The sequence below is a fragment of the Acanthochromis polyacanthus genome, chromosome 23, assembly GCF_021347895.1.
Source record: "Acanthochromis polyacanthus isolate Apoly-LR-REF ecotype Palm Island chromosome 23, KAUST_Apoly_ChrSc, whole genome shotgun sequence".
NCBI lineage: Eukaryota > Metazoa > Chordata > Actinopteri > Pomacentridae > Acanthochromis > Acanthochromis polyacanthus.
The window spans coordinates 1,535,639-1,546,130 of NC_067135.1; positions in this window are offsets into that span (position 1 = coordinate 1,535,639).

Sequence of the window (10,492 nt, forward strand, 5' to 3'; positions counted from 1 at the left end):
CCCAGAACCCCTTCCTGCCACCTCCTCTGCTAGACATTTCTGTGTCCTACCAGACATATGGGCAAAACACAAAAAACGCTAATGAATGAGTTACAGGTGGGAAGGAAAAGTGATTGGTAAAAACAGTTGTTCCAGTTAATGTTTAAGTTGTTTGACCAACTTGTTCATAAATATTTTAGTTGCTGCTTCAAATTAAAATTCTTCACATGAAATCATTCTCAGAAATAGATGTTTGATAGAATGTCAGGACTAGTGCTACAGTGTTGACTACAAGACATAATTGTTTATTAATTAAGATTGTATATTGTACTGTGATGTTTATGAGAAAATTAAATACTATTTATGAAATAAATATTCTTTTAAAAATGGTATGTGTTTGATTTGTCAAATATGGTTAAGTATTAGAACCATTGTCTCATTTCCGAAATATTGTTCCTCATTACCGACATAGCATTCTCATTACCGCAACATGGACTTTTTTTATGAATTCAGTAATAATTTTATTGTCATGGTTTGTTTAAAAATGTATAAACATATTATAAAACACTTCTTATTTCATGCCTGCTACATGTAAAATGTGTGTGTTATCTTTTAACAAAGCAATTCAATAAATAAAAGTGTAAATCGTTACACATGTTTCGGTAATGAGATATTTAAGGAAATTACACAAAATAAAAATAATGAAAAATTAATCTCTACAGAGTTATGCATAGCTTTGATCATGAGTAATAAGGCTATACTTTAACATTGCCAAAAATTCACATTATTAGCCATATATTTAATGTAATGTTATGTTGCGGTAATGAGATTTTTTTACACACTTCATCTAAAAAATGTCAATAAACATACAAAAAATATTTTAAAAATCTTCTAAAAATATGTTTTATAGTTAGTTCAGATCATAATTGTGCATGTACAAAAGCAAAATTTTCTTCAAGGGCATTTTAAAAATCCTGGTACTGGACACTTTCTAAATCTGGATTTCATGAGAATCACCCCTATGAACACCTAGACCTCTATGAACACCTAGACCTCTATGAACACCTAGACCTCTTTGAACACCTAGACCTCTATGAACACCTAGACCTCTATGAACACCTAGACCTCTATGAACACCTAGACCTCTATGAACATCTAGACCTCTATGAACATCTAGACCTCTTTGAACACCTAGACCTCTATGAACACCTAGACCTCTATGAACATCTAGACCTCTTTGAACACCTAGACCTCTATGAACACCTAGACCTCTATGAACACCTAGACCTCTTTGAACATCTAGACCTCTTTGAACACCTAGACCTCTATGAACACCTAGACCTCTATGAACATCTAGACCTCTTTGAACACCTAGACCTCTATGAACATCTAGACCTCTATGAACATCTAGACCTCTTTGAACACCTAGACCTCTATGAACACCTAGACCTCTATGAACACCTAGACCTCTATGAACACCTAGACCTCTTTGAACACCTAGACCTCTTTGAACACCTAGACCTCTATGAACACCTAGACCTCTATGAACACCGAGACCTCTATGAACATCTAGACGTCTATGAACATCTAGACCTCTATGAACACCTAGACCTCTATGAACATCTAGACCTCTATGAACACCTAGACCTCTATGAACATCTAGACCTCTATGAACACCGGTTTCTGTTTCCTACCAATGAGTCCACTACAGCATTTAGTCCAAATATCAAAAAACTGGAACCTTCTCTAGTCAAACTTTCCACACATCAAATTCTACTGATGTTAGAGCCTCAACAGTTGGTGAAATGTGGACCAATGACTGGATATTAGTAGAAATATAGATCCGTCCATCTATACTGTATACATTTACAGGAACTTTATGGGACCATAATACCAACCTTGATTGAATGTTCTGTGCTTAAAATGTTGTTGACAGTAGAGATGTGGACGATTAGTGGGCATTAGAAATACTAGTGGGTTATATTTTACTAAAATGTGCCGCCCTGCTGCCTGACTAACTGCATTCAACACGAGCATTGGAACATTAATCCTCATGGTAAATATTATTTGGTAACTTTGATTTAATGACTCATGTTTCCAGCTGCCTCCCAAGTAGCTTCACGCAAGAGTACAGAACCTTATTGTAAATTGTGCTCGATTTTAGCTGTTTTTGGTGTGTTTTCTTGCTTTTAGATTGGTCGACTCGTCTACACTAACATTTTATCAACTGGGACATTTGTAATTTGGAGCATCCCTAGTTTACAGGTTGTTCTTATGTCCCCAATGACCAAACAAATCAACTGCCTGAGTGTTGACCCATCCACCCACCCCAACCCCTTTCCCGGACACGAATACCAGATTTCATGTTATTTTTTGATGGATAAGTCCTCTCATTTCCTTCCACAACCTCTGCAGTTGCCTCGAATAAACTTATGTCAGCATGTAAACAAACAAATTCAGGTTCGAGCAGAAAATCAACAGTAACCAATCAACTTCTGTTCAGGTGTTTCAAAATGCTGCTGTAGAATTTCCCTCGGGATTAATAAAGTATCTATCTATCCAGACATCTATCTATCCATCTATCTAGACATCCATTTATCCATCTATCTAGACATCTATCTAGACATCCATTTATCCATCTATCTAGACATCTATCTATCCATCTATCTTGACATCCATTTATCCATCTATCCATCCATCCATCCATCCATCTAGCCAGACATCTATCTATCCATCTATCTGGACATCCATCCAGACTTACTCCTTACCTCTGAAGACCTTATGTCTTTGCCCTGCTCTTGCCGGTTAAACCTCTCCTTCCCCACCTCTCCTTTCCCTCCCAACTCCCTCGTTCTGCTTCACTTCACATCAGCATGGATTTTCCAAAACAGAGAGGGAGAAAGATGAGACAGCACAACGTGGGGTTACAGCAGGAGGCGATTATAGATGGAACAAGTGTGCACACAAATCTCCACGCTCAGTTTTCTGCGGTCAGACAGAAGGTTCTGGAAAAGTGGATCATATACTGCATTTGATGGCTCATTATCTCTTTATGTCTCCAACAACTCACGGATCATTGAGAGGAGGTTCTGAGCACAGGGCTCTGCTTGAAATGTCAGCACCAGAAATCTGTTGTGAGGTTCTTTCTGGTTTCTCAGGATTTCAGCTTTTTATTCAGTTCAAAGTCAAACTAAGAGTAGCTGTTAACTGAAGTTAAAACAGGAGAGACGTACGCTTGCGCTCATAAATCTCCTATAGTTGTCCTGTTGTCCTCAACATATTCCTGGTAATATCACTGCTTTACATCAGATGTAGCCTGAACATCTATCAAAACCAGCTGCAACCCTGGAATGTAAATCAAAAGTAAATACAAATGTCTGTTTCCCTCAAAATTACCCTGGCAAATAGGCAGTAAACCACCAGAAGAAGAAGAACTTCAAGAACTTAATAAAAGGAATTTGAGGACTAGATTGAAAAAAGCAAACTTGAAGAACAAGAGCTTTAACAAGAAGAAAAACTCAATAAAGAACTTGAAATAATATGTTAAGAAGAATAAGATAAAGAAGAACTTATAGTGTAACTTGTAGAACAAAAGAAAACTTGAAGAGGAAGAATGTGAAAAACTTTAAAAAAGGAATTTGAGGACTAGATTGAACAAGAGCTTGAAAAAGAACTCGAAGAAGAACCAGAAAAAGAACTTTAAGACAAACCTGAAGAACTTAAAGAACTTGAAAAAGTATGTTAAGAAGAAAAGAAGAACTTGAAGAGGTTGAAGAAGCAGAGCTGTAAAAATACTTTAAGTTCCTGTCAGCGTTCTCCTGATCAGCTCCTTGTGATGATCCACCACAAACCAGTTCAGATTTTTCAGGGTTTTCCAAGCAAATGTCATTTCTGTGCCATGAAGCGCTTGGGAAGCATTGTTGATTTATTTTTTATTATGCTAATAAACCTTTTTGAAATTGAATGTGAAATTGGATGAGACTGACGGAGAGACATGGATGGACGAGACAGACAGAAGAGAAGAAGCAATAAAAGTGAAAAAGAGAGAAATCCTGGCCTGAAAGAAAAGCCCTGAGTTTTGAGGTCTTGTCATCACCTTCTGAGAGGTTTGGACCACTAAAATACACCCTCACTAATACTGGATCTGGAAAAGTGCTTAGTGAAGACCAAAATCTCTGCAAGTCAAAGATGACTGAAGGCAGACAGAGCAAGGAGGGAAAATAAAGACGAGGGAGAGACTTTCAAAGAGATTGAAAAGGTTCAAATAGACTTCAGGGACAGATATAAAAGAATTAAAGGAGAAAGTATAGAAATAGCAACTTTTAGATGGATTTACATTCGTACAACCTACTATTTATCCAGAGACCTTTGGTTCATACGAGGAGGAGAAACCTCAGGAACTGGAACAGAAATCCTTCTTTCAGGACAGACAGCCCTGGAGTAGGTGCTGTAGTAGTTTTACTTTATGAACAAAATGATGGAAGTCAGAGAAAAAAAGATGAAAAACAAGAGGAAATATTACAGTAATGAGACACAAAATGACAAGAGCGAGAAACAAAAACTGAGGCAAAGGACACGAAACGAGAGACAAAAAATTAGACAAAGTTGGGGACAAAAATGGATAAATGAGACAAACGAGACAAAACGAGAATTTAAATGACAGAAAAACGAACAACACAAGCTAGACAAAGAAAGCGCAAAATGACAAAAACGATACACAAAGCAATGAATAAACCAAACACAAAATAACAAAACAAAAGTGAGACAACAAGGAAACGAAACACGACAAAAACAAGAAACCAAACGACAAAAGCATAAGACAAACAACAAAAACAAGACAAAAATGAGACACAAACCAACAAAAGCGAGAAACAAAATGACAGAAATTGAGAAACGACACAAAACGGAGACAAAAAATTTGACAAATAAGTTACAAAGCAACAAAAAAAGACAATACAAGCGAGACAAAAAGCACAAAATGACAAAAACGACACACAAAACAACAAATAAAGTGAAACACAAAATGACAAAAATGGAAAAAAAACACAAGCGAGACAAAAAGGAAGAACTTAAAGAAGAGGTGGAGGAATCTTCATAATCAGATTTTGGTCTTTAGATGGTTCTTGATGATCTCCAGAGTGATCACGGTTCATCCAGATGTGGCCGTAAATATCTGAGCTTAATTTCATGTCAGTAAATCTAAGACTTGTTGAGATAGTTCAACTAAAATCCCCACTATGAACCTTGGTGGTGGTTCTAGAAGAAGAATGAGGGAATCAGGAGAAGTCAGCATGTCGGTCCAAACTAACACCTTTATAAAGAATCACAGACTTTAACTGATACAGTGATGATATTTCTTCCTTGGAGCACCTTTTGTTTCCGAGAAATACTCGAAAAACTGCAGTGTGTGGCAGCATCACCGTAAAAATGGGATAAAGACTTTGATTGGAGGATAATCTGAAGCTGAATTGTTGCTACAGAGAGAAAAAAACCTCGAAATATAAACAATGACAAAGAAAGCAGCGAGACAGCAAGACTGAAGAGGAAAGAATGTCAAGAGTCATGGTTATTTGAAGAATGCAGATAGCGAAGAAAAAATAGACCCAAATTGCTCCGGTTACGGGAATCCTGCTGACAACCCCCCTGGATACAACCGACTGCTGACCAGCTAATTTGAGAATCCCGACCGCAGCGCAGAGGAGAAGTGCATGTGTGTTTCCGACCGTGTTTGCACGACTTTGAGTGTTTGGCAGCGGCGGGAGGATAAATTTCTCCCTCATCTTCTTCTTGGACGGCGTGCACAGCGAGACCCAAAACAAAGAAGAATGTTCCTTGGATCGGATCCCTTCTAAAAATAAGTGAACCGGTCAAAGATATCGAAGCGTTGTCCAAACACGAGGGCTGGTGTCGTCTCGTCCTGACCTGAGCGTGCACGTAGGAAGGTAAATGGAAGCCAATTCAGACTCAGCACTTACTGGAATCGAGGCCACCTAAAGACACAAACCGAGCTGTCTAGTAATCCTGTTATCATAGGCTGTGGTCGCTCTATCTGTATCACTGACACTGTTACAGCATGAACACGGAGACAGAAAGAGGAGAAACAAAGGAAGAGAAGGTATTTAAAGCACACCAATGTGCCCAACTTCTCCTTCACAAAAATCCATGTTTGGGCCAGAAGCACATTCTGATGTGTTTTACAGCTCCCATCCATCCTTCTGCTGTGATTCTCCCACACCAGTCTGATCAGAGAGGAACTCAAACCTGATTAAAATCACTGCAGGCATCAGGACAGATGATGTGGATCGAACAGAAGCAGGCAGGGACAGTAGAAACTGGAAGAGAAGCAGGTTTTCATGACATACTTACTGGAAAGCAAAGTGTATTTGGCAGGTCATGGTTCTGAGCATAAACAGGGTTAATATAAGGGTAATTACATAAATAATCAACCAGATTTGAAAAAAAAGTTCTCCCCCTCAGAATCATAACTTGAGTATATTTAATTGAATAATCATGTCTATCAGATGATCCTGGTGTCTTCTGTGTGTAAAAATGCTCCTTTCATCATCTAGAACTTGTTCTGACCAACCACCTATCACACATGCTGATATGAGCCTTAAAGTTTACCCACAATGCATTTTGTAAAGCTTTCTCTGGATTATCAGGAAACAGAAACACATCCAGGGAACCAGTGATTGTTTCTAGAACTCTGTCATTAAACTGCTGCGGTTTTACTGCTCAAACTACGATACATCCCATAATACTGATGCTCTAAGTTGGCTCTGAAATGTATTACAAAGTTTGGATTCAGGAAGGGTTTGTTATTTTGGACCATTTTTTTCTTGATTCTGGACCGTTTTGGGTCATTTTGGAACATAGAGACAGTAAACATTAACCGGATTTATTCTTTAGACTGACACCTGGAGTGGATGTAAAACTGATCCGGTTGCAGTTTTTTGAGAATTCAGATGTTATTTTCATCCTAAAATGTTGTATGCCTACCTGCTGCATTGATATGATGTAAAAGGCCATTAAAACATGAAATCTGGACCCACCTCTGTGTATTTTTTCAGGATTTATTGAAGTCTGTAAGGACTTAACTAAACAGTCTGTAGGGTTTTGTACGTACTTTCTGAAAAATATGAGTTTACTAATTGACTTACCTTTTAGAAAGTCCACAAATTGCTGAAATTCCTCCAAAACTTGATTTATTACCTTCACATTATTGAGCCTTTGGTGCAGCTGGATGGTTCTGAGGTACTAGAAGATGCGTCTTTAGAGGAGCTGGTTTGTGTCTCGTTGGTTTAACTCCGTCTGTCGGTGGGTAATCCTAAATTTGTAGCAGTCGTTCAGGTTCATCCGTCTCTTTCCGCAGGATTTTCTCTGCAGTCAGAGTTGTTTACAGAGAGGAGCCTCACTGTAAGAAGTAAATTATTGCCCTGTTTGACTTTAGGTCTACAGGAGCTTTAGAATATGATGTATGTCCGTCTTTATTTTCTCTCCGTCCTCCACCCATCCATCTCGGTTCCGGTAATGTGTAACTATATATATACCATCCTTCATTCTTGCTGGGTGTTTGTCTGTGGGCTTCTGTTCCTGGAAGAGGAACTCTGTCGCCCCCGGTCATTATAACTGAAGGCCACACACAGAAACCTCCCTCACTAGTTTTATTACTGCAGGAGGTGTTGCTGACTTTCACTCATTCTTGGTCAGATCATCTCAACAGCTGCTGCTCTTAGTTCTGAGAATATCATCCAAAAACTGATCAACAGTTTGAGGATAAAATCCAGACTTTCTGAAACATCTGTACTCATAATACAACGTAACAAAGCTGAGAATACCTAAAAGATTTTAGATCTAATGCTCCTGATCGTCCTGTCTTCATGATGGAGATTATTTACAGACAGAAGTAGTTGAACAGGCGCACAACAACCACAAAAAGACACAAAATTAGCACAAACAGCCACACTTATCAAAAAGACATGTAAAAGGACAAATATCACCCACAAAGAGACGCAAAACCACCACAAAAGGTTGCACAAAGGCCAGAAAGAGACAGTTACCCCAAAATAACTAGACAGACACACAATTACAAACAGTAGACACAAAACAACCACAAAGACGCACAAAACAACCACAAAGACACAAAAAACAACCACAAACACACACAAACCCCCACAAATACACACAAAACAACCACAAATACACAAAACAACCACAAAGACACACAAAACAACCAGTAAGACACACAAAACAACCAGTAAGGCACACAAAACAACCACAAAGACACACAAAACAACCACAAAGACACACAAAACAACCACAGAGACACACAAACCCCCCCACAAAGACACACAAAACAACCACAAAGACACACAAAACAACCAGTAAGGCACACAAAACAACCAGACACACACAAAACAACCACAAAGACACAAAACAACCACAAAGACACAAAACAACCACAAAGACACAAAACAACCACAAACACACACAAAACAATCACAAGGAGACACTAAACAACCACAGATAGACAAAATGTCCACAAAGAGACACAAAATAAAAAGAGAGACAGAAATTGACCTTAAAGAGACAAAAAAAACAAATACAAGAAGACAGAAAATGACTCCAAAGACACGAAACAACCACAAAACGACACAAAACTGTAAAAAGAGACAGAAAAATGACAAAAACTACCAAAAATCAGAAGGTGACCAGAAAGTGACACAAAACAATCATAAAGAAACACAAAACAACCACAAAGAGGCAGAAAATGATCACAAAAGGACACAATCCATCTACAAAGAGACAAAAACAACCAGAATTAAATCACTGCTGTTGCCTATAAATCTATAAATGTCTAATATGGATCCTGCTGCAGTTATTTAATACATTTGAGGAAAAACTCAAACAGCTGGAAGCAACAAACTGAACTCCTGTTATCTCTTCTGATGGGAAAGCAAACATTTATTATCATTTATTGTTTAAAGGATTTCAGATTTTCGTTGTGTTCGTCATCAGACTCCCACGGTTTGAAGTGAACAGTTGGATAGTTATCGTCCATCTGGATAGAGGAGGTTAGCAGCACAGAAACAGAGCTAACCAAACCTCTAATCAGGGCTCCTCTCTCATCGCCAGCACAGATCTGCTGTAAATCAGATCCTTTTGTGTCCTCGCCGTGACTCCTGTTGGTCGTCTTTATTCATCTCATCTGTTAGCCGTTTAGCCGTGACGCTGCAGCTCGCCGTCCATCGCTCTGCTGCGTAGAAGATGCAGAATAAACCTCCTCCGTCACCCGATAGCTGCGCTCGTCGTCCGTCCAGTTCTCAGATTCATCGTTTTTTCGTCGGAGTGGAAAACTCAGCAGCCAAAGCGCTCCGAGCGGCACATCCAGAAGATTACTGAAGCTTATTGTGTAATTTCTAGAAGAGCTCGTCAGCATTCTCACACAGAGCGTTCACTTCCAGTCCTGGGAAATGGATGCGTTCTGATATCACGTTGCTAATAACCGGTCTTTGCTGCCTCCATCATCTCGGTCGTGTCCAGGGTGGGCAGGCTTGGATTGCCATCGAGGGAATTCATCCCGCCACCGTGAAACTTAATTAGTGAAGCTCCAAAAGCCCACAGGAGTCGGGTTTCCTCTCGTTAGCCGAGGCCTTTTCTATCCTTTGTCTTCGTTTTGCCTCGTCTCTCTTTTCTTTTCTGCTTTTTCCTCCTTGTTTTTCTTGTCTTCTTTGCTCATCCTGACATCACCTTCAGATAGGACAGAAAGGTGGACAGAGGAAAAAATGACTGAAGTAGTCACGAAGAAATGCAGAATTACGTACATAATGACCACAAAAAGACACAAAATGACACCAAAAAGAGATCTACAATGACCAAAAATGACTAATAACAAAGGAAAAAAATGACTGAAGTTACCACAAAATGATGCAAAATAAACAAAAATGACCTCAGATAGATCGACAATGACTCAAAGTTTGTTGATTGTAAAGTGTTTTGTTTTCAGCCTTCTCCATTGTTGACTTGTATTCTCATTGAGACGCCACTCAGGAGTCCAAGTCTCCCTCTAATTAATGTGCAGTAGAAAACTGAGCAGTAGAACCTTCATTAAACTGTACTTAACCCCATTCCAGACAACAGTATGATTAGTTCACTCTGGTTTCTGCTGTGGTTCTGCTTTAGAAAAGTAAATAAAGAGAAAGTAGACCCAACCAGAATCACCTCAGTCCATCAATCAAGCTTCAAAGTTTGGGAAAATATTGGATCCTAAGAGTTTGGTGTTGCCAAAATGACCGCAAAATGATGCAAAACAGCCTCAGAAAGGCCCTGCAGGACACAAAGAGACACAAAATGAAATGGTACAACCGCAAGAGACAGAAAGTGACCGTAGAATGACACAAAACAGACACAAAAAGAAACAACCACAAAAAGACAAAAGACAACCATTGGTAGATTGGTCGCTAAGGGGGCAATTACTTTCTCACTGGGCAAGATGGGCTGGACAACATTTTAC